The sequence below is a fragment of the Condylostylus longicornis genome, unplaced genomic scaffold, assembly GCF_029603195.1.
Source record: "Condylostylus longicornis isolate FDR11 unplaced genomic scaffold, ASM2960319v2 ptg000038l, whole genome shotgun sequence".
NCBI lineage: Eukaryota > Metazoa > Arthropoda > Insecta > Diptera > Dolichopodidae > Condylostylus > Condylostylus longicornis.
Window position 1 is genome coordinate 12473327 of NW_026578007.1, and position 27484 is coordinate 12500810.

Here is a 27484-nt window from a genome sequence, read left to right on the forward strand (position 1 = left end):
TAAAAAACAAAACAGCATTCTTATATTACTAAGATGGAGTTGAATTCCCCATTATAAATGCCAACTTACAATTATTTATAAAATGAATGAAAAAGGTAGTGAAATGAGAAAAAAAATATAAGAAACTGAGAATTTATAAAATGTTATATAATAAACTGGCTAAGCCAAAATGAGGTCAGTGTGGTTACAATCAAATTTAGAAAGCCATTACTTGATTTACTTTAAAAACAAAGATAAATTTAGCTTTAATTTAATGATGTCGGATAATTTTTTGATCAAAACCAGCTCCAAAAATTTAAAGTAACGAGAAAACTTAGTATTATCAATGGTCATCAAAAGCTCGAACTCTAAAATATTCTTTGTCACGAATAGCATTAAAAAGAAGACAATATGAAGCAAAATAAAATGGAAAACGAAGACATGAAGTAGAGGGATGGCAAAAATTAAAATTGATAAAGATCTTTCCTCTTAAAATGTGAAGAGTATGAATTTTATTTTGTCACTTACAATTAGACCATTAGAATTTTTTAAATCACTTTTTAGCTAAATCAAGATCAAAACTCAAATTAAAAATAACATCACATACAGTTTTTCATATATACGGTGGGAAGCCGAATGGTGAAAACCGGTGGGTGGCGAAAACAGTTGATGAAAGCCCCTAAAACGTTGTTTGAATAAAGAGTTTATAAATTTTACTTCTATATTTTTCGAGCTTTTACATTTATTGTGGAGATCCTACAATTAAACTACATACCAAAAATTTTATAAGCTTTAAATTAAATTGTTTAGATCATAAACAAAAATAAAAGTAAAACAGCAATAAAACAATGAAAGACTGGAAAGAATTTTTATTGTATTAAACTACAGAATTAGCAAAGATAGCTGGGATCATTTCACTGCAATTATAGTTAAGGTCATAGATAAAAAATAGATAATTTATTTTTAATATTTATTATTACTATATTTAAGAATCATCAAATTAGAAACTCAATATTCAATATAAATTGAAAAAAAAATAAGATTCTTATCTTTAGGCACCTCCAATAACACTACTAAATTAGCATATTAGAATTACACCGGATATATAAAAGAGGTCTTTTTCTCTCTTTTGAAAATTGTACTCTCTTTTGAAAATAATATTGAAGACAATGAAATTATCTTTTAGATTTTATAATTTTTAACACTTTTCTTTTTTAATAAGAAATGCACTAACTTCCAATAAATCTGTGAGCATTTTATTAAAACACGTAGGAGGCTGCATTTCATAATTTTTGAAAGTTGAAAGTAGTAAAAGTCAAAAAATAATAATTGTTAACTACATTCTCTTATTCTCAGAAAAAGTATACGTTTTGATGAGAATTTACATAATAAATTCCGAAATTTTAGTTATAGTTCGAATTTGAAAAAACTGGATAATCAGGTGTAAAATCGAAAATAAATCAACCTGTGAGAAATTACAGAATATTTATTATATATACCCTTAATTGATAAATAAATTAATATTATAACAGTATATATAACAATAAAATCATAAATAATTTTAGAGTTGTCTTGTTCATAACACTTGCAATATTTTATCATCCCTCAGTCATTGAAAATTCATTTTCCAAATACAAATTATTATAAATACACAAATATACCATAATATTTTCTATATTATGTATGTATGTATGTTTGTATATAGAAAAGATTGAATTCAAATCACGTGCTTATTATTTTATCACGTTGTCGTTGTTGTTTATGAATTCAATGGTCTGGTCTAAAACCTAATTTTCTTCTCTTTTCTCCCGTCCTCCTCATATATATATATATATATATATATATATATATAATGAATATATACGATAAGGTCACAAACAAAATCAAAAAGCAGACTTTGTTTTGACATATTTAACCTTTATACTGATACATATATATATTGATATACATGTGCATATATAAAATTTTAAAAAAAGGCAAAAGAATTTTCTAAAAATACAAAAGTTTTAAAAAGTCTTTGTATATTTTAAAATAACTTTTTTTTTCTGATTTTATTATTTTTGTTTGTTTGTTTGTTTTATTTTTAAATATTTTAAAATCCTTTTCGATTCTGATGTACATATTATCCTTATCACACTAAATAAAATTGTAAGAATAAAAATTTTTATATTTACTTTTTCTTTTTATATTTTAAATTCCGGAATATTATGTGTACATACATATTTATGTATTAATGTTGTATATATATCAATACATAGTTTCATTTGAAATTTATTTCACATAAAAATTTTCTATATATACATAAATATATACATACAGTCATAATAAATGTTTTGTAAGCATGTACATTTTATATACAAGCGAACAAATATATTAATAACTTAGTATATATTCATATATATCATATATATCACATGGGTATATTTATATTTAATATATACCATAAGGGTACCATCATGTATATCAAGTAAAATTGTGTATATATATGAATGTGAATGTTAATATAAGACGAAGTATATGTTATTGGAATAATATTGTATAGATATATATATATACATACATACATACTTGTATTACAATAATATCCCAAGTGACGTGAATAAAAGATTATTCATTATAATATACAAGAGAGTCTGATAAGAGATTTGAAATTCCAACAGCAGCAAACCATATGACATTGAAAAGGATGTTTTTATTGTTTTTTATATTTTATTTTTTTTTTATGTTTTGCTTTTTGTGATAACACGATAATAAGAAAATTGTAATTGTATTTGTATATATATAATTTTTATTTAATATATATTTTCAAAATATTTGTTCATTTTATGCGGTACAATTTTATATCATATATATACCTATGATTGTGTATGAAAAGTTGAATGCATTTTTATGATTTTTTATTATACATTATTGCTGTGACGTAATTTTATGACAAAATGCTATATATATATACATATATACATAATTGAAGGTATATATATATGGGTATATTATACTGTACACCTTCCCTGTATATTATTAGTATATACAGAATATCGCGTTTTTATATTAAATGTACAGGATAAGGATAAGGAAATGAGCAGATATGCAATTACTAGTCGATGGTATATATAATATGTAATTACATAATATTATATATACTAGTTGTTATTATTATGTAATATAATCATTAATATGTTATAAAGAGATTTTGTATGAATGTACATTGGTAGGTAGTACATTATTTTTATTTCCGGGTTGAGACACATTAAGTTTAACAAAATTTTTAATAGAAATGAAAAAGTGAATGAATCCTTTTGAGTGACTTTTCAAATTTATTTTTGATTTATTTTAAATTTTAAAATTTCTTATTGGATATTGTTAGTTTGAGATATGATTAAAATGTTATAGATATATATGCTATCATTTAAAATTTATTAAAACGAGGTCTGAACGTGAAATAAAAGACAGTCTTGAACCACATCGGGTTAAAACCATTTTTTTTATCTTAAAGTTTGCAAATCTGAACTCAATTTCCATAAAAAAATTCAATCTAGCTGAAATTTTAAATTTCCGGTGTGAGAAGTTTACAAATTTAAATTTAATTTTATTTCATATCAATTTACTTCATGGTAAATTCTTTACAAGTATAAGACAATAACGAATATCTGTCATAAGCTATAAATAATATAGTGCCTTTTCTCAAATGAAATAGAAAAGGCACTATAGGCCATAGTTCAAATGAAATATTTGAACATATTCGAATATTTTGTACGTTTGAATGAGTTCCTTTTTGCAAAAAGTGTTAAAAGATATTGTTTTAAATGAAACATTATCCAAAATTGTGTCCCAATTCGATCAAATACCTAAACTTATAATTAATTTCAATATTTAAAGCTCAGAATATATTCGTATATTAAAAACTTTGTTTGATACATTCTATATTTTCTACATTATTATTCCATTCCATATTAATAGGGTTCAACTTGTAAACCTAAGATCGCTTTGTTGTCGTAGGATGATTTCTGATATACTTTTCATACATTCTTTCATCATTAACTTATGGTGGCTAACGTTGTGGCTGCAGTCAAATTGAGTCAAATTTATATTCAATATTCCGCGTCATAGCACAGACTATGGAATGCATTAACCAATGGCGTATTCATCTGTTTTTTTGTACGAATTCAAGTAAACACCCTCTTACTTAATTAAAGTCAGACTATACGGAAGTATTGATTTTATTCAATTTATTCTTAATTTATGAGACGATTTCTGTTAACTAGCGGTGCAGTAATTAATTAATACAATTATTATTATTTTTCCTTCCCCTTTTCCTTCCCTTTCCATTAATAAATGATAACAATTTTAGTTATAGTAACTGATAGCCACGTTTGTTGGCTAAATGACGTTTATTTTACCGGCATCCCTTCCACCCGGCCGCGGTATATATTTAAATTAAAAAAAATGAGTAAATTTTTCAGCTCCACACACTATTATTTTAAAAGTGTTATTAATTTTCAATTACAAAAATTTATATTTCAAATTACATTACATTAATTGTACTAAAGTAATACTTAAATAGTATTAAAATTTTGCTATTATGGAGCTCGAAACATCATGGACAATTTTAAAATTTCAACATTGTACTAAGGCAGGTTCTTTTAAGAACTATTAAATATTTTTAGTTTTTGATTAAAATTAATTTTTTCAATTATTAATAACAAAAATATTATTTTATTAGTAATTTGTTAGAGACAATTTCTAGACTTCTTTTGGTAGTAGGATACTGAGTGTATACGACAATAAATGTCTTAATTCCTTGTATAACCTAAACATTTACTGTATAACTAAGTTCCTCTATTTTTGTTCTACTGGTTCCTAGATCTTATAAATAAACAAATACAAAAAACAAAATATTATTTAAAAAAATTCTAATTTATTTTAAAATCTTTCAACATTACAGGCAATGTTTCACAAAATAGAAGCAATAATAAGAGAACCATTCTAAAATTAAATTTAATATATAGGAAGGGGAGGGTATGCATATAAAATTTTTTGAACCCATTGTTTGTCTAATATTATTAAAATATTTTTTAACAAAATTTTTTTCAAAGGATGTGCTAAAATTAAATTTTCTTATAAGGAAATTATTTTGAGATCCTTATAGCTCTACTTTTTTCTAACAAACCCCACCCCAAAAAAATAAAAAAACCAAAATAAATTATTCATAAACTTTACACGTTTCTTTTGTAAAAAAAAAAAATTATGTAATTTCTGAGTATCTAGAGTGTTTACAAAAAAAAAAAAAAACAAATCCGACAAAAAAAAGACAAAGAAAAAAAGGCACAAAATGAATGCTTGAAAGTGCGGTGAACAACATTTTCTCGTTAACTCGCTATTTATAAAAAAACACAAAAAAAAAAAAAAAAACTGGCAGAAAAAAAAAATTTTTTTATTTAAAAAAAAGTTTTCCATTTCATTTTTTTTTTTTTAAATTTTAAAATTTAATTAAATTTTCTGATGAAAAATAAAAAACAAGGAGAAAAAAAAAGGAGGAACGTAAGGAATTTTCCATGTAATAAAAAGCCTTTTTTTTTTAAATGCATGCATTTTCATAATTTATTTTCTCTGATGAAAAACTTTTCTTTTTTTCTCTCTTTTTTCTGTTTTTTTTTTCTATATGAAAAAAAAAGAGATGGGGGCAAAAATAACAAAAAGGAAGAAACAAAAAAAAAAAAGAAAAACTGAAAAATTTAATGAACAAAAAAGAAAAGGACAAAGAAAAAGACAAGGAAAATTTATTACAGAGAATGGGATGAAGGACAAAAAAAAAAAACACAGTAAAAATGGGAAATGAGACAAAAAATACAACTATAATCTCCAACAGTCATAAACATTTTTAACATTTTTCATTACTTTTTGTGCTTTTTTTTCGTTTTTTTTTTTGATTCGTTTATTAGGGCAATCCAGGAATGTTCTGAATTGCAGTCTTCGGTAGAATAAACTTGAGGCGAGCAGATTTTTTTTGTACTTAATTCTGTAACTTTAAAGGGGGGCTTAATAGCAAAAAAAAAAAAAAATTTGTTTCTTTTACGTAGCTTTCTAAATTTTTAGTCATAAATTTCAAATTTGATAAGGTGGGTCAAGGGCAATAGGAGACTAAAATTAAAATATGTGATATTATCAACAGATAACAGAACGTAGAATGTAAAAAAAAGAGGCTGAAAAAAAGGTTTCACAATAATTTCTTTAAAATTTTAAAGGCGCTGGTAAGCTTTTAATTAATATTGCTTTTAATTAGGCGCTGGTAAGCTTATAATTAATAGTGTTTTAATTAATATGGCTAGAATTGCGTAAATTTTTGTTCTCAGTCGAGTTTTTCTTTAAGCCATCCGAATTCTCTGCAATGTTCGCTACTTAATACCCGTTATAAACAGAACTCGAATATTCAATTTCAAAAAATTCAATTCATTAGTTATTTTTATATTTATAGTGAAAAATTCAAAATCGGCCTATAGTGAAAAAATTTTTTTATAGTTATCACTACTTTAACACTCTAAATTGAAATATTAAATTTCATTGAAATCTGTTGATTATTTTTCAATATGTGCAAACATGTAAAATCGGCCTGGGTTAAAAGCCCAAATGTGGATAATATTGAGTTGCTCTGTGATGAAATCAAATTTCGTATGTCTTGTTTCCGACGAAAATATACTCCACTATGCAAGGGGAGTTTAAATATAAACAATTTTTTTTAAAAATCTCAAATCTCAAAACTGGGGTTAATCATTTTTCAAAAAAAATTTATACCTAACCTTAAATTGTTTAAATTTTGAATATCGGACAGTATGAGCAATTTTCTGAATATTTAAAATCTCTGAAACTGACCTTTACTACCATCACTGGATTTTATATTTCTTCAATTTCACAATCTTCTTATATGGGGATATTGTCAACAAATTTCCATGAAATTTAATATTAAAGAATCAACTGTTGCGTAAAACATGCATCTAAGGAACTAATTGACAAAAATTTCTTGAAATTCAATATTTAAATTGAGATTATTTAACGAAATCAACTGTACCATCGTCGAAGAGTCAATTGAATCAGCGAAAATGAACCTGTGCTAAGACCAAAATTTATATTTTTCTAGGTAGGTCTAAATAAACTAAAAGATTACAACTATTTTTTCATAGAATTTAAAATAAATGGTAAAAGGACACTTCAAGAATTAGTGGTCGGTTATGTGCTAACCATATTAGGTACTTTTGTTCAGGTACTTTTATTCGTTCTAAGCCTATCGGTCAAATTTCGAAACTATTTTCATAGATTGTGTTTAATAAAAAAAATTTTTTTTTTTTTTGAAAATTATTTTTTTGCGTGTGTTTTGGTTTTTGTTTTTCTGTTGCCTCTCTTTATTGCAATTAGCTGTTTCATTTTTTTTTTTTAATTTTGTATCTTATATAACAAGGATAACCCTTAGTCCTTGGGTTTTTGTAATAAATAATAATTTTTTTTTTTTCAGAACTGAAAAATGAAAAAAAAAAAAAAACTTTTACTTTGCAGTAAACTTTCGAAAATTTTCAGTTTTTTTTTTCCCAATTTTTTTTTTTTTTCATTTCTGTCTCTTGAATTTTTTTTTTTTTTGTTCTCTTCTTTCTTTTGGGATTTTTTTTTTTTTTTTTTAATTTTCATCCTGTTGTAACATCCAAACATCCCTTACATTAAAAAAAAAAAAAGGAAAAACTGAAAAGTAGAAGTGGATGAAGATGAAGAAGAAGAAGAGAAGAAAAATGTGAAAAAGTGGAAAAAAAAAATAAAAAGTTGGAATGTACTTTAGCAATTTTTTTTTTTCATCTTTTGTGGCGTTTCTCTTGCCTTTGTTTTGTTTTTATTCTGTTTCTGTTTTTTTTTTAACAAATTTTTGTTGGCATCCTATAATTCTCCCTCTGGAACAGTAATAATAATAATAATAGTAAGTAGTAACCCTCTCCTCTATATTTTTCTATTAAAAAAAAAAAAATTTTTTTATTCTCATTTTTTTTTACATTTGTTTTTTTTTTACATTTTACTGTAAAATATAGTAAATGTAAAGATATACGGGAATTTGTATGTGAATATAATTTGTATATGAAATATGTTAGTTTGTATGTATGTTGATATGTAACGGTTCCGATGTAATATAAATATTAGTAGTAGGCTTGTATAATAAATTTTACCACCCACCACTGCTGCTGCTGCTTGTATCCTTAAAAATAAATGAGATTTTTTTTACATTTTCATTTTTATTTTCAAACGGAAAAGAAAGAAAATGAAAATGAAAGAGAGAACAACAAGAACAGGCAAAGAACAGAAAAACAAAAATTACATACATACTTTACCGTTATTTTTTTTTTTTGGAAACTTTTTACAATTTTTTTTTTTTTTCATTTTTTTTATTTTTTCAATGTATTAGTTTTTAATATTTTTATTATTCTTATATTTACACTTACAGAATATAAAAATATATATATATATACATTCGTTGTACATACGTGCATACATACAAACATATAAGTAGTGTGTACAGAGAACACATTAAAAAAAAAAAGAATGTTAATTTTTTTTTTCCAATTTTTCGCTTGTAATATTTTTCATTTTTTTTTTTTATTTTTAATAATTTTTTTTTTTTGCTTTTTTGTTTTTCTGTTGTGCTCTTTTAATTTATATTACACTATTATGAAAAAATTATAGTACATAATTTTTGTATTAATGTTATAAACGGTATGTGTGTGTATGTTGAAAATTAATGAGGAGCTGCTGATTTCTATACTTTCTATATATATATATATGCATATTTGTAAGCTTTTGTCATAAATGTAGGCATAGGTATTTTATGTAAATTTTATTGAACAAAAATGTTGCTTACTGTATATTGTCTCTGTGCCCGTAAAGTGACGGGTATTAAAAATCCCCGTAAGAATGCTAGTACAAGTATCTGTGAAAGTGATTTGAGATGAATGCATAATTATATACAGTCTATGAAAACTATAATCAAATGATTTAAATTAAATTCTACGAAATTATGACAAAATTTAATTCAATAGTAATAAGTAATTTTATTTCAAATTCAAATATTCTCTATAGGTTAGTCAATATTAAAAAATTTGATGAATTCAATTAAATTTCGAATTTAGCTTACTTTGAAAATTTTTCAGTATTTTTTTTCACTCTTAAAACAATATACAGTAAACTCCCTATGTTAAAAACCACTCGAAATTTTATACAAATCAATTTCGTATAATAACAAGCATTTAAGAAATAAAAAAAAAAATAAAGTAAATTCTACTAGGGAACAATTGTTTCACTGAATATGGGGGCTCTTCGGATGAAGGTTATTTCATATGAAACAGTTACTCACTTAGATTGTTTTTAAAAATAATGTTGTGAATCAATAAAATGAAAAGGCATTAGAAGTTAATGTTCATGTTGCTATCAGTACCTTGATAAAAAGAATTATTAAAGTCATGTATAATTTTAGTCTCATATTTGACAAAATGTCAGTCAAATTCTTTAATTTTCCCTCGATTAACAGGAACAACATTTAAAAATGTCATAATTAAAAAATAGTTTTTTGCGAAAGTTTTTATTGTCACTCTTCAGTCTCCACAATTAAAATATTTTTCAAAAAATTATTTTTTATCTATATACGTAGGTACACGTCGAACATTTCAAACACAATATTTTACATTTTACTACATAAATTACTTTAATTCTATATACATTCTATATATTATTTCTCAAATTAAACTTCAGAGTCTGCCAACTATAGCAACATTTTTTATTTTACTGTAATATTCAAACAATATACAGTTCAAATAGTAGTTTGCATTCGAATCTAACAGTTATTCCTATATTTACCTAATAATTCGTCCTATTCCAACAGAAGGTGCAAATTTTGATTAAACAATAAATTTCCATATGATTAATTATTATTGGCAATTATAATGGTAATAAGACTCGTGATATTTGAATGTAATAAAAGTAAACTATTGTCAGATAAGAACGAACCCTATACTCACGATTTTTTTTTGGAATTTGACTCGTTTTTTTGTTATTATTTCATTATAATTTTGCAGGGAATTCTTATTATTGCAAATCTCTTCGAATTCTACTTTTACATTCACAATAATTATTTATTGAATATTGTTAATATTTTCCAAATTTATGTCCAAAATATATTTTTTTTTTTAATAAAAATTTTTGTTTTTGAAATTATTTTCTAAATAAATTTCTGGAAAAAAATTCTTTTAATAATTATAAATATACGAATACAAAAAAAAATGTGAATACATATTATGCGGCCTTTACACTTTTATAAAGAAAACAATAATTAATTTCGCCAAATACTGTAAGTATATGTGTATGATTTTATGTTTAATGTATAATACATGTATGTATAGTATTTACAGTGAAATCCGTGTAAAATCACCTAAGGTAGCATTGCAATCCGCTTATTTTCAAATAAACGTCATGACCCAAAAATTGTATAATACAAGTATTATATTTATTTGTAATCGGATAACAGCAATTCTTTTAATTTCAAGACTTAGAACTTTTAATTTAAACTTGAAATATTCAAACTTATTTAAAAATACGTCAAATGTGAAACTCACTATTGACTGAAATTATGTTATTTATAAATTTGAACTTTAACCCACATAATTTTGAAGTTTTTTATTACACTGAAGGTAAGAGGATTTCTTTATAATCAATTCGAATTGTGAGAATTATTTCAATGTCTCTAAATTTTAAAAAAACTTGTCTATTTTCACAAAATGTGTATGATATAAAAAGGATCTTGCCTACTTTCACAACTCTGCTAACCTCACAAAATTCTGTGCATTTTTCGAAGTGATTTTATTCGGATTCTACTGTATTTATACATAAATACACATTTACATTGAATATGAAAAATTTTTTGTTTTCAAATTATTACAAAAATTATAAATATGCACTTATATACATACATACATACATACAATATGCTTATTACTTTACTGATAATTTTTATATTGAAAAACGAAATTATTGATTTTATTTCACAAAAATTTTTCATATATAAGTAAGTAAGTAAGTACGAGAAAAAAAATAAAATATATTTTTATATTTTTTTTTCTTGTTTTTCTTTTTTGCTTATTATTATTATTATTTTTATTATTATATTGAAAAATTGTGAAAATTTATAACTCCAACTGCGTTCGATTTTGCTCTTTAACTGTACATATATAATAATGTTATATGTATAAATAAGTGTATATACATATAGATATTATGAGCATAGAGTAATACATACATTTAATAACGTTAAATTTAGTTAAATTCTTTAAACGGAGCGGGCAATCTTAGACGATATTTAGAGAAAATTTAGAGCAGAAAATTTTTTTATTGAGCTTTGAATTATTTAAATGTAGATTTTATGTGAAGAGAATGGATTGTGTTACTTTAATTGCAACATAAATGTGAGGCAATATAATAATGTATAATTATTATAACTTCTAGTTATAATAATTATACATTACATACTAACTTAAGACAACTCTTATATGCACTAAGACAAAATATATTTTAAAAGTGTTAAATTAACGTCATTTTAATCTTACACCATTAATTCTCAATAAAATTTTCGAGTTAAATATAATGAATTAATTTATATATTTTAATATATATCTAATGAATTTTTCTCAGTGTAACCTTTAATTATATGTGTAGTTTAAATATTATAGTTTATTGCATTCAATCCAACAAATTAGAATTTCTTTAAAATATTAAAGGGATAATAAGTCAAAAGTTGATACAAACATAATTTTACTGCATGCAAATTGGTTTTGTAAAATGATGAAAATGATTCACCGGCACAGGTACCCAATACAAAATTTCGGTAAGGATTTTCGATAAGGATCTAAAAGTATATACTTCTTTGCTATATAGTCATGCAAGATCCGCACATACTTGGTTTTAAATCGGGTTGTAAGAATTGGGTTTTGGAAAATTATGTCTAATATTGTTTTGCGACTAATTAATATGAGAAGCTCTCCAAATTTTGTTCAGCCACATGTTTATGAGTTAAGCTTCAGACGATACGTCAATTTTCGAAAATGGTCTTAAATTCTTTAGAGTAAAACGGGAACTCTCTACAAAGAGAATTCATTTTGAATAGCCGGGTATTTCAATTCGAATCACAAACCATAATCTTATAGATTGCCCCTCAAATATTTTTTTTTTTGTATAGAGATATTCAATTTACGTTCTCCTTCTATTTTTTTTTTTTATTTTTGATTCTTTCTTTTACTACTCACCTCTCATACTCTAATTTACAAACTTTTATTTCGCATATATCAAACTGTATAATATGAAAAAAAAAATTAAAAAAAAAAAAACCGAAAAAAAGAAGAAAGTATTTTGAATTTTTTTTTTTTTCTCTCTACAAAAACTATTGCTATACTCAATTTTGTCAGTTGCTGTATTCTTTTGCCATTTGTACAATCAACAAACCACCTTTATCACTACCACAACCAGTTTTAACACCACCGTATGTATACACAATGAACATATACTTACACTCATTCCACCCACAATAATATTAAAGAAAATGAAAAAAAAAAATATTTGAAACAAACACACAAATATACATGTACGAAATATTTTTGAACCCAGGACACTACTAAATTTTACCCGTACCCCCAACTGCCTTTATATTTTTTTTTCTCTGGCATACTTTCTTCCACTATATCATGCCAAAAATATAAAAATTAAAGTTAATCAGAAAAACGTAAAAAAAAAATTTTTTTTTTGGGCAAAAAGCAAGGGAATTTTTTCTTTCCTCTTATATGAAAATTTATTGGAGTTGTGGGTGGAGAAGAAGAACAAGAAGAAGGAGGGGGGACCAAAATTTTATATTTCATATTACACCACCCACCCTTTTTTTTCTGTTATCATTTTTATATGCCTTTAACTGAATAAATGAATTTTAGTTTAAAAATAAAGAATAAGAAAAAAATAAATTTAGGGGAAAAAAAAATTTTCTTGTTTTTGAATTTCTTCTTGTTTTTTTTTTCATATTTTAAGAAGAACTTTAGAACTATTTTGGCAATTATCACTATAGAAAAGGATATTTTTTGTTTCTTTTGCTCTATTGTTACTCTCCAGTTTAACGGAATTAATTTATTTTTTCAGATTCTCAAAATTCCAACAAAAAACAAAATTGTTTAAAACAAAATTTCGCTCAATAAAACATTTGAAATGTATATATATATATATTTATATTGAATGATTATTGGAGCGGGGGAGGGAGTAATTGTGTTTTATTCACAATAAGGGTATGTAAGTAAAGTGAATGTCATACTGTCAATTTTTGGCAATTTTTCAAATGAAGTGTCAAAATTTTATGATATTTTTTTTTTTTTTCGAAAGTTCCATAAGTATAAAAATGATGTCATGACAGTAAGTTTTTCAACGAAATTGTTCTGAATTTTTTTTTGTGAAAATCAAGGATTCTTCTTAAATCTCTTACAAGAATTGAACGAGTGAGCGAAGCGTTTTAGTAAAAAAGAAGCTTGGTATCTTGAAAATAATCTATTAAAAGCGTATAAATTCCAACCGTATAAATTATAATCAGAAATTTATAAAATGCTCTTAATAACAGTAGTTTAAATTGAAAGATAGCCATTTTTCTCAGAGTACCAACATTGCCACAGATTTCTGAGTAACAATTAGCTAAAGCATTGGGTAAAACTTTGAAAAGCAATTATTTAATTCAAAGCACAGTTATTTAATACCATTTTCAAAGTTTTTCCAAATATTGGTGACACTGGAACAAAAAGAGTTAAACAATTTTCTCAAATACCTTCATAACAGTGTTTTAAACCTTGTAATTCTCCTATTAAAATATAATTATAAGCAAAAAACTAATAATGAGAGTTAAAAAAATTACAAAATTTTCACCTATTTTCAATTTTTATCTTCTAAATCTATTTTTATCAAAAACATTATCTTATCTTTGATAAAAGTTGATAATAAAAATTTTTAATAAAATGAAAAATCAATTTAAAAATTCGAAAAGGAAGTAAAAAAAAAATCCATAAAAATATTCACAGTAATTTTCAATTGAAGGTTACGATTTTATCATGATGTTCATTAAGAGTGCATATAACATAACTAGGGGATTGCAGTTCTTTCACAAGTATACGCTTATCAGAGATAATAAGCCCCTTCTTGTATTGATACTAGAAATTAAAGGAGAGAGGGGGTTTTTACAATATTTACACTGTGCATTGTTAAAATTTAAATGCAACAAGGAGCATTCTCATACAACGTGTTAAACTGCGTATTAAAAATATAAAAGGTTTTGCAACAAACTATAAGAACTATTCTTAAATAAACGATTGTATAGCCACTTCAATTATTTTAAAATATGAAAGCTTAAGCATATGTAGGCACGTAATATTAAGAATATAATAAATATTAAGTTTTAATTTATTGGAATCCTGTTGAAAAAATCTCTTCAATCCCTTGGAAAAATTTGAGGGAGGCTAAATAACACCATAGAATACTAATTTTAAAATTATACAGCATAAATATTCCAGAGAATTTGAATTATTAAAGACTCATTGTCAATAGTTCCCGATTTTAATAGAATTCGAATTCAAAATTATTTTAAATTAAAATTTTTTTAAATTAAATTAATAATGTTAAACTAACACATACATATATACGTATATATGTGTGTATAAAATATTACTGAACTTACATGAATCCATTCTGCTTTTATTTAAGCGTTATACAATTCCAAAAGAAAATTTTTTAAGGATCCAATATTAATTTGTTGAATTTCTAAAAAAAAAAAGGATTTTTAGAAAAATCGATTTCAGTTTTTCGTTCTGGTGTAGTATGAAGAACTTTAATGGTAACATTATCCCCGAATCCAAATTGACCTATTTTCTCTTAAATGAAATTTCTTGAAAAAACTATTTTTATGAGACTCCGAATTTCTTGCTTCTCTTATTTTGGTTCATTTCGTACATATTTAAATTTCCATCATGTTTCATGCTTTCTAGTCAAATTTCCAATTGGAAATAGGCAACTTCATTTAAAGTTGAAAAAATGATTTGGTTTTTTAAATTGTTGAATTTCATGATAATATGGAATGATTTATTAGAGTCTGCTTCTAATTGCTTTATAATTTCCTTTTTAATTGCCTTTGTATTTAAAATAAAATTTTCAATATTGTATGAAAAAATTTTTAATTTTCTTCCTCTAGGCATTTTGTAGTTTAAATTCATTGACAATTTATTCAAAGTCTTGTAAATTTTTAAAATTAAATTTAAAAATTTTATAAATGAACAATTAAAAATATTTACTATCTAGTAGAGTAGAGTTATTAATTACTTTATGGGGTGTTTTATTCAATCCTTTTCACCCAGTGGATTCAATAAAATCGATAATATTTAGAACACATACATAAATTCTTTGTATCCTTTTATTAAAATTCATTTAAGAATTTATACAAAAATTTTTATTCAAAATTCGCCTATCAATTTTATTCAATTTCATTCAAGAGGCGCACACTCTTTACGAAAACTTTTCATTCTTTAAGTTGAAAAATAGATTAAATAAAAAATTTTTTACAGAAATCTGTAGAGCGTAATTAAAGCATTATTTTTTTAGAATAAAATTTTGTCGTATTCCCCCATTATTCAATTGGTTCAGCTCTTCAAAATATTGAAAATGCCAAATTTTTTAAAAAATCACTAGGCTAAAGAGTTGTGCCACTTACCGAATGACAGATATAGTAGTTGTCTTATTCTAGCAATCACACTGCTTTTTTAAAATTTTCACAAAAAATTTCATATTTTCCAAACTAAACTCAATCAACATACTTTCAAGAATAGTCCAAATTTTACTCTATAAAAATTAATACTGAATCTCTAAGATTGAATATCTCCAATAGCAATATATGTCATTGAATTTTCTGGTCATATTTAAAGTAAATGTCAGAATAAATAAACTCTACTTTCAAATCAAAAACAATTTATAAATTTTGCAAAGAACAGTAATTTCCTCTATCAGTAAAAAGTATTAGAAATTGTCAGATTATCGAATTTAATCTTTAAATTAACAGCTATTCAAACCGTTTTTTTAATCATTAATGGTAACTTTTATACTGTATATAGTACTGTTACGGAGTAACTTTCACCGAAATTCATTTTGTTATAATTGCTTTCGCCCCGAGTTATTATCATTTACTCTTTTTACAAAAAATTATACATTCACGCCTATTGGATTTTTGGACAATGTAAGATTCATAGCTTGTTAATAATTAAGAAAGTAACACTAATTTTTATATTATCCAAAAATAAAAACCTGAAACCTAATACAATATTATTACGTTAAGACAATTTTTTTCTTAAAGTTCTTAGTCATTATTTTAACATTCCTCCTAAACGTATGCAAAGTAATAGTTAAATAAAAGTTTAAGTGAAAAAATGAATGCTTTAAACTTAAATTGGTTGAACCTACAGTCGTACTTGAACTAGATAGATTTTTTATCAAAAACAAAATCAGAACACACTTCCCCCTTTGAAGCCTAAAAATATATTTCGAAATTCCTCATAGCCATTAATGTAAGTTTCAAAAGCTTATTTAAAGCATTCAAAACTATTCAACTCGTTATTATTCACCTTGCCTAACAATTACTTAATAATGCTTAAATTTAAATCAAATACCCGGTAACATAAAATACCCATTCGTACCAATAAACTGGAGGGCAGGTATACCAAACTTAATTTTGACATAAAATTATTTTATATTTTAAAAAGTAAAAATTTCCAAATTGAATTTGATTAAATCGAAAAATCAAAGTTAATAAATTTTTTGTTGATATAAAAATAAAAATAAAAAAAAAAACAAGAAAAAAAATATAAAACGATTTTGTGCGTTGTGATTTTTTTTATCTTTTTTTTTTTATGAAAATTAAAGGTGCTATTTTTATTCTTTTTTTTTATTTTTATTTACACATACATGTGGGGAGTGAGTATGTGTGTGTGAATGTATGAATTTTATATATAGGGAAATTTTGTTTGTGTAAGGACGAATGTGTTTTTTTTTTTTATAGATAATAAATAAATTTATATAAAAAAACACTTTCATAAATTTTACGAAAAATTTTTTATTTTATTTAATTTTTTTTTTAGATTTTGTTAAATCAATAAAGTCGTAAACGTTACACGTTTTTTTTTATCTTTTATTTTTTTTTTTTTTTTTTAAGTTGATAATTTTTTTTTTTTTTTGAGTCACAAATGCTTAAAATAACTTTAAAATGTAAGAACATTAAGTATTTTGATATTTTTTTTTTCATATTTTTTTCGTATATCCTTAAAGCTTTTTTCAATGTTTGTTTGTTTAGTTTGTTTGAATTTTGTTTTTTCTTTTTTCCTTGTTTTTGTTTCAACACACATTCTCTTCAATTATAGTGGTTCTCAAAATTTAATTAATAAAATATATGAAAATATTGTTTATAGATGGCGTTTGATTAACTGAATATATAATTTCTTAAAAAAATATTTTGACAGTTCAAATGCTCAGACAATGCAAAAATGGCAGTACAATTTTTATTACATATAGGTCTTTTTACACTTGTATTCTTAATAATGCTGCGAAAACTCTCTATAGACATCAATTCAAATGTACACTAGTGTTTTACATAAGGTGACACTCTAAATGTGTGATCAAAAAATTTTAATTTCAAATTGTCAATCAGAAAACAATAATAATTTAAAATGTTTAAATTCTAATAGCTTTAAATGTTTTTGTGGGTTGTATATATTAGTGTGAGAAAAACAGAGAATACTGAAAATTTTGTAATTCTTCGTTTAACAATTTGTAAAGGCTCTACGTCAAAAATGTTTCTAATTTGTAAATGAAAGGAGTACACAAAGTGAGATATACAGAAAGTAACAACTTCCGACTATAGAGAATACAAATATACAAAGGCCCTATGAAAGTTTAAATCTTCATTACTTAGACAAATTATTGACGTTTAATTGTAAATCAAAAATTTTATTTGACAAAATAATAAATGACATTAAGTTTATAGTTGAATTGCTACACATGCAAACTAACGATTATACAGTTTTTGTCTGAAAAAAAAAACAATATACAAGAAAAAAAGTGCGTTTTCCTTTATGTGAGGATCATAAAAAAATTATGAAAATTGTTCCTTACAAATAACTAATATACTTAAACACTGATAATATTCGCCTAGATTTCAACACTGAATACTGAATATTACTCTATGGTCACACGAGAGAGAGTATGAATTCTGAAATTACTCTCTTTATAACGCTATCAAATTTTGTGGCACGACTGTAAGCAATTGAAAAAATACTGACTATAGTGAAAAAAAAAAACCAAAATTAATTATGAGTATTCCAATTCTAAATGAATCAGACTCTGAAGAACAAATACAAAAATTTTCTGTAAAATCAAATTAAGTAAAACTAACACTATACAATTATATGCTGACTGAATTCAATATTCAATGTTTTGCAATTACGTATATTTGACATGTCTTAAATATTTAGTCGGATAAATAAGTCGTCATCTAAATTTACACAACAAAAATGTGTATAATATTAATAATAAACAAACATAAAAGACAAAAAAATATTATCTGTCAAAGTACTTTATTCATATTATGTCAAATTTTCTTGCTTTATTTAATTGACATTTAAAGTCAACATTATTGTCAACCTATTCTCTCTCTAAAATCTATTCATTACTCTTTATCTATTCTCTCTCTACTGATCACATCATGATTAAGTTCTTCAAAATACAATTTAAATTTAAAGCAGAACGAAAGCGATTTTCCAAAAATCACAATTCATATAGAATACACATATTTAAATTGGAATCAATCGAAATAGTGCTGCGAAATTAACCGCCGGCAGTAAAATATTATGTCATCTGTTTCCACCATGTATCTGTGACATTATATTCAAACTAGTGAGCATGTGATTTTGCCGTTCCGCTAAATTAAGAGTTAACAACGGAAATCGTTTGTCGTTGCCGTTCACTGCTTTGGTTCTGTTTCTAAAACTACAGACACAGTTTAAAAAGTTTGAAAAACACAAATTTCAATATTTTACAATAATTTTATATTTCGTTTTTTTTTCTGTTTTTATTATTGCTTCTTATCATTATCGTTCCTTTTTTTTCAGGATATAACTTTAGGGGGTAAAATTTATGTTATTTGAATCGATTCGATTTGAAAAAAACACAGACCCAAAAATATAAAAAAAAAGAATAAGAAAAATGAAAAAAAAAAGTAATAATAAAAAATTTCGGATAAATTTAAATCACTTAAGGAAAAAATAATCATAAAAAAAAAAGCATAATATTTTGTGGTTGTGCAGCCTACAAAACTAATATTATTTTTTGAAAATTATTTTTTTTTTTTATATTGAAATTCGAGGGGGTGCGATTAAAAGTGTATTTGAAACCAATGGAAATAAAAAATGGGGTTAAATAAATAAATTGTTTGCAAGGTGTGTTGTTTTTTAAACAATGCTCGGCTATATGCGTTAAAAAATGGAAAAAAAACTTAGTAATAATTTTTTTTTTTTATAGTTTTTAAATTAAGTAAATTATTTAATTGAATCATTTTCTAACGAAAAATGGTTATTCAAAAAAAAATAAGGTAATAAAATAAAGAACAAATATTTGAAAAATAAAGGTTGACATAATTTTTACCCTTATTTTAGTTTTATTCATTGTTTAAATAGGATGTAAATTTGTGGCGACTAATACGGTAAGTATTTATGTGGGTGGGTTCTGAAAAATTTCTTTGACTATTTAGAAAATTTTATGTAATTTTAATATGCAAATTACAATCATTTAATTAAAGAGAAAACAAATTTAATTTTCATAATATTTTTGAACGATAAACCAAATTGTTTAATGCTTCTCATTTATTTCTTCATGCAAAAATATATTTATACATACATATATGAACAACAAGTGGTTCTTATAAATTTTCATGAATAATAAACGGCCAATATGAATAATAATTTTTGTTCTAAGAAGATTTTCTAGATTTTCAATGAATTTGTGAAATGAAGAGTGTGGGTTAAAGGAAAATATTTTGTGCCATAAGAAGTTAATTTGGTTTGTAATTGTTAGATTTTTAATTAAGATTCAATTTGATTATTGTAGCCTAATGTTCAAAGTGTACTATAGGTCTGATGCTAAAACAGTTGCATTCTAGATGAATTTTATCAGATAAGTATGTTAAGTTTTGTAAATCATTTCATGCACGCAGCATACAGGAAAACAAAGAAAAGCAAAGAGAAATTTGTGTAACCAAAGATTTTTCTTTTAACCCTGCAGTATAAACACTACATAATGTTGTGGGCCACAAACACTGTTGCTTTTTTGTCACTATTTTTAAATGACTGTGCAACTTGTTTCATAAGCTGCCATATTTATTCAAAATTCGTACGGGTATCACAGAGTTGATACGGTCAACTCTATTTTTTCTCGTTTATACTAAATTAAAGGTTTTCATGCTAAATAAAATGCTTAACAGGTCTAGATAATATTAAATTAATTCGTATCAAATTTCCAACAGCAAACACGTTAGTCTTGGACATATTCGCTTTTTTCTAAAATCGGTTTGCTTTTCCCAACGGCAGTGTTTCACATTTAATTATTGTAAATTTTTCAAAAATCTACAATTTGAAGGATTCGACACAATATTAATTTTTCGTTTATAAAAAATTTTTATCAGTCACTACATTTACTTATTTACACAAGTCTCTATATTTAACATTTCGACTAATATTCATACGAACTGTTTTTTCATTATTTATATTAAAGCGTTAGTTATATAGTAGTAAGAGCAAGATTAATTAAAAATAGTTGCTTCTAATTCATTAAAAATTGCATACTTTTAGGCTATTGCATATATTACATTTTAATACAAACATTTCAAATTAAGAAAAATTATCTTGATCATAAATCCCATTTTTGTTTTCTTTTTATCAAATTAGAATATTAAAATTTAGAATTGAGCTACTGACATATTAGAATTATATATACGAGTATTTACCTATTTATATTTCCTATATGTTTTCTATCCTATTACTCTACATCAATTCAATTTTCTACTTATAATTTTTCTCTTTATAATTCAATTTATTATTCTTATAATTATGCTTTTCAATGCGATTATAGTGAATTTTTTTTGTAATAACGACACATCACTATATTTTATAATTTAAATAATTTTAGGGGTTTTGGGAATTACTTAAGAAATCCAAAATGTTGTAGTTTATGTAATTTTTAAAATGTACCATGAACTAGGTATAAAACTTAATGAGTTACTATATGATTTTTAGAATTAGCTTTAGAGAATTTTAATAGAATTTTTCGTTTCACTTTTTTTTTATTATGGCATAACAATCACATTCTACCCTAAAAAAAGTGTTTTAAATATTTTCATAAATTTTACTAATTAATTTACATTTTCAAAGCTAATAACTTTTCCTTCCTCTCCATTTTTTCGTTTTATGTTTTTTCCTAAATTCAAAATTCTGAATTTTTTATTTCAGCCACACACCGAATTCCTAACCAGAATTACATTTGATATTGTACTCATTTTTGTCACTCACTCTGTATCAATTGAAATTATTTCAAAAATTGTTATCACCTCTGTTCCTTAACCATCCGTTTTAAAAAATTCATCATTGCAAAAATTTAACAATGTCAAAAATGTTGCATACACAAAATAATAATTATATGAAGTAATATGCAGTAGTGCCTGAAAGAATCTTAAAAAGAAGCTTTAACAATTTTTAATCAAAGACTACTAAATATAAGAAAATTGCCCTACTATCCAATTGCAAATGACCTACTATCCAAAAAAAGGACCTTCAATTTCATATACAGCTTAATGTCAATTGAAAAATTTCAAAGAGAGTAAGTTCTTACAACCATAAGCTCTCTAATATCGTAAAGTTATAATAATCTAATTAATATAAATTTGAAAAAAACTCATTTTATTTTATTTTGTAATAATTAATAATTCACAATATAAATTAACAATTAATCTTAAAAAAAATGGAAGTATGTATGTGTATTACAAAAATATTATATAAGTATGTAATTATATTTTTTAATAATAAACAAAAAAAAAAACAAAAGAAAAAAATAGAAAGAGAAAACAACAATCGCTATGTGCGATTATTTTTTTCTTCTACTTTTTTTTGTTTCTATAGACTTTTTTATTACCTTTATCCCAAGTGTCAATTGAGTTTCATTTATCCTTTTTTTTTTGCTGTTTTTCTGTTCTTGTTTATTTTATTTCGTTTTATATTATTGTGATTTCTGATTTTTTATTATTATTAGTATGCTTATTGTTGCTGTTGCTGTTATTGTTGTTGTTTATTTATTTATTCAACTTTTCTTTAACTTTGATTTTTTAACTCTATTTTTGTATATATATATATATATATGTTAATAATATACACCCGCGATTCTATGTATGTGTATAATTTATATTTTAACGGTAATTTTTAATTTAACTGTTCATTTCTGTTATTAAATATAGTTACAGTTATTTATTAACCTCAAAAAAATTACACATTTACTCACATACAATCACTTGTTTTAAACGCGAATATATACGCACGACATTATACGGTATGATGGCAAAAACACATTTTTCTTGTACACAAAGAAAAAAAAAAACAGAAAAAACAAACAAACGGAAAGGAAAAAAACGAAAAACAGCAACACAAATAAAATTTTTAATTTCTTTTTTTTTAAAACTTCTTTTAAAAAAATTTTTTTATTTAAAAATTTTTTTTCTTTTTTCTCTTTCTTTTATTTTTCATTCAAAATAATTTTTCTTGTTTTTCTTTCTTTCTTCTAATAATAATCTTTAAATTCGCACAATATAAATATTAAAGATCCTGGAATAATGACCACTTCCTTTTTATTGGTATTTATGTGCCACATGCATATAGTGTGTGTATACGTGTGTATGTATGTCAAATATTATAAACACACATTTTCAAATTAGTTTTGAGGTTAGAATACTTTCAATTTTAATACGTGAATTTTTATATTAAAAATTCAATTTTTAATAATCGAAATTTTCTTTTTCTATAATTTTTTTTTTGATTATTTAATTTTAATAATTAATATTTATTTTTTCTTAATTTATTTATTTATTTATTTTCTTTTTCATTTTAATTTCTTTTCAATTAAATTTGTCTTTTTTTGTTTTATTATGCTCTTCTTATTATTTATTTTTTTATTCGTTTATTTCTTGTTTTTCACTTGGTTTTTTTTTAATTTAATTTAATTATTTTTTAATTAATTTATCAAATTAATTAAAAAACAAAAACGAGAGCATAAAATTTCTCAAAAAAGAAAAGAAATATTTTGTATGACAACAACAACACAATTAATGAAAAGAGAAATATTGAAATAAAAACAAATTACTGTTATTATTATTATTTTCTATATGCTATTGTTTTTGTTATTACCGTTATTAATATACAGTAATATTTGTTTTTGTTATTGTAATAAAAAAAAAAAATTTATATTTTTTCTCTTTTCTTTCCTTGATTTCTGTTTCTGTTTTCTTTCTGTTTGTTTTTTTGTTTTGTTTTATATTCTTCGCTTTTTTGTTATTTTTTTAACTTTTTGATTGTGTTATTAATAATGTTGGTTGGTTGGTTGGCTGATATTTTTTTAATATGTTATATATTGTTATGTTTTTTTTTGTTTGTTGGTTCTACAGGGTGGTCGTATATGGTATTGGTACACAATAATCGGATTTTTCCTCATAAATTTTCATTTAATTATTTCTTAATTATTATTATTAATAATTTTTGTGTTTTTCTAATTAAATTAATTACTAGATTAATTTTTTCTTTATTCTTGTAATTCTTTTAAAATTTTCTTGATTGTAATTTTATAAATTTTTGGAAAAATTTTCGAAATTTTATTTCAAAAAATTTTTTTTTGCAATTTTGATTTTATATTCTTTTAAATTTTTTGCTTTTGTTTTGCTTTAAAAATAATATTCTAACATTTAATTAATTAATTAATAATTTCTCATTTATATATATATGTTTGTGTATATGTACATATATTGTACTTAAAATTAAATCCATTATTGTTATTAAATATGTGTGTGTGTGTTTGTTTATATTTAATTATTGTTGATTTTTCTATTTTTAATGTTATTATTATTGTTGTCTTTGTTTATTTATAAATTTTTCCACTTTTATATTAATTTTGTTGTTTATGTTTTATTAAAATTAATTCTTTTTTTTTAATTGCAATAAAAAAAAAATTAATTAATCCTTAATGATGATTATGTACTGTTGATGGCTTTTTCCAAAATATTATTTAATTTTTGTTTTGATCATAAGGAGATTTTAATCTCATATATATTATTACAAAAAATTTTATTTAAATTAATTCCTCTTTGAATTTTTTTTTTTGCTTTATATTTTGATTCTTCTATTATTCTCTTTCTTTTAATTTTTTTTTTGTTTAATTATTTAATTTTATAATCCTTATTTTAATAATTTTATTATAATTTTAAATCTATTATAATATATATATTTTTTTAATTAATTTATTTTATTAATATAAATATTCATTTACATTTAATTATACATAATATAAGTATATGTAATTTTTATTTTTTGTTTATCAATTAAATTTATATTTATATATATATATATATATTTTGTATATATATATATGTGTATTGTATATGCTTATATGAATTTATGTATAATAATAATAATAATATATGGTAATATAATACAATATAATAATTTTTAAATGTATGTATGTATGTATAAGAGTAATATAAAAAAAACGACGACGGTATGCGACGGTCACACTTCTTACTCGCGAACACGACTCTTTTAGACTGAATGAAAACGGCACACAACAAAAATAAAAACATAGAAATAAAAAAAAAAAAATATAAGAACAAAAAGTTAATAATAACAAAAACGACAACAACAGCAACAATAATAACAAAACATATACAAAATTTTTTTATTTTCTATTTGAATTGAAATCATCAAAGAAACTCAAAAACTCATAAGGATTCCAAAAAAAAAAAAAACAAACAATAAGAAAAAAATTAAAAAGGAAGAAAGGAACACAGAAAAAAAAATTTTTTTTTTTGTATATATATATATATATATATACATATATATACAAATATAATTTTTTTTTCTTATCCTTAAAAATTTTTTACTCCACAAAAATATTATTATCAATGTACAAGTGTTTATAAATATATATGCGAATATCTTCATCCATATCCATTCATAATTAACATTCATACAAACACTTGAAAAATACGTCATACATACATACATTCATATATGTATATAACAATATAAATATAAAAATATATAAATAATAATCGACACAAAATATAAAAATTATAATGAAAAAAAAAAAAATTTATCGATATATGCACATATTTAGACCTTACCGTACATTATAATATACATATGGATGCATATAAATATATTTGTGTAGTAAACGCGATAACCACAGAAAAAAAAAAAATTTTATAATTTTTATATTTTTTTTTTCCATTTTTTTCTTCTTCTTATTTTCCAAATATAAATACATATATGTATGTATATATATATAATATTTATGTAAGTAAATTTGTTAAAAGGGAGCATAAAATTAACAGTATAACAATTTTAAATACACATACATATGTAGTTGTATATACAGTGAGTGGAATTAAGAATTTGCATTGAATACAAGCGTAAATTTATTATTTAATTATTTAATTAGTATATTAATTAATTAATAGTTTCTATTTAATATATTGAAATAAAAAAAGAACCTCTAACGGTAAGTTTAAAATGACCGATTTTTATGAGACAAAAATTTTTCTTGTCAAAATATAAAATAATGTCAAATGATGGTATGTGACACAACACAAAAAATTATAGATGTATACGATTACAAATATTTAAAGCGTATTTTTTTGAGTTCGGGAATGTATGTAAGGGTTACCCTATGCACGTGTACAATTGCTAGTAATTACTATTTCTTGTTATCGTAAAATACATAACGCTAGCATTTATTATCTCCTACAAATCCATATCTCTAAAATACATACGTCACATTTCCATCTGATGAGCGTAATAAAAACCTAGAGTGTAATTTTTATAAATGTCAGTATATTATATTCATTTCATAATATAGTTTATTATAATTAACCATATAATTAATCATATAATTAATTAACCATATAATTAATCCAAGAACGGAAAATTGTAATGTAATTTTAGATAATATTAACTAAAGAATTTAATTTTTAAAAATGTCAAAATAACATAGACATTTCATAAAAATTTTACAATATTCAATCTGTCAATAATAACATTTATTTGCAGTCTAATCGTGTATCTCATTTTTTCTTCTCATTTTTTCTTCACTTTCAAATCAGAATTTTCCATTTTTCAAATGGATATTTCATTATTCCAATAAGATTATTCATTTATTCAATAGGATTTTTGTATTTTTTCTCAAATTATCGGAAATATGTCTTTCACAATAATGTCTTTCACTTTCAAGAACAGAAGTGAATAAATTTTGTATGTATTTTAGAAAAAAAACGAGATACGCAATACCAAATAATTCTTCTTACTCTAAAATGACATTATTAAATATATAATAGTTGCTCAATTTCCTCTCGCTTGCCAAGTAAAATAGCGAGATAGATGATCAGGCTCTTTGACTGTCAAAACAAGGTGTTTTATAATATAAAATTCAAAGAGAGAATTACATAAATTTATTTGTACTACATATGTATATCTAAAAACATTATTTTGAATGAGATTATGTAAATCGGAAATTTTAAATTTGAATATGATTAATTAAATGTAAATATTTTATTATAATTCTTTTAAACTTTCCTAATGAAATTCATTAATTAATTTTTTTTTGTGTAAATAATTCTGCAACTGACTGTATATATACACAATTTCTATACTATTAATACATATTACATATACATACATTTTTTTTTTCGTATAGTAAATAAGTAAGTAAAGTAAGTCCTTCTCTTATAATATTTTCTACAGAAAAAAAAAAAATGAAAATATTCTATAGAGAGTAAAAAAATCTACATTACATCTATTATAATAAAATATATGACTATACAAACATATATACATATATATGTACATATAGAATAACAACACACAATATGATACGTATATATATATATATATATATATATTGCGACCGACCGACTATTACAACGACTATGAGAATGACGACGACGACGACGACAACGACAACGATGAGAATGACTACGACTATACAACAACGATGTCGGCAGTTTTTGTTTGAAAAAGAAAAATTAAAAAAAAAATATTTTTTTTTTTTATTTTTACTTTTCTTTTTGATCCGTTTTTTT

General features: G+C 23.2%; 1 protein-coding gene across 1 annotated transcript in view; it reads right to left on the reverse strand.

The window, feature by feature from the left end:
* Window positions 1-23237, reverse strand: part of LOC129609160 (uncharacterized) — a 76908-nt gene extending 53671 nt beyond the window's left edge. Inside the window, exon 1 of the mRNA XM_055521065.1 lies at window positions 22285-23237. The gene's annotated coding sequence lies outside the window, so the exon portion shown is untranslated. The remainder of the gene's footprint in view (window positions 1-22284) is intronic.
* Between the last annotated feature and the right edge of the window lie 4247 nt (window positions 23238-27484).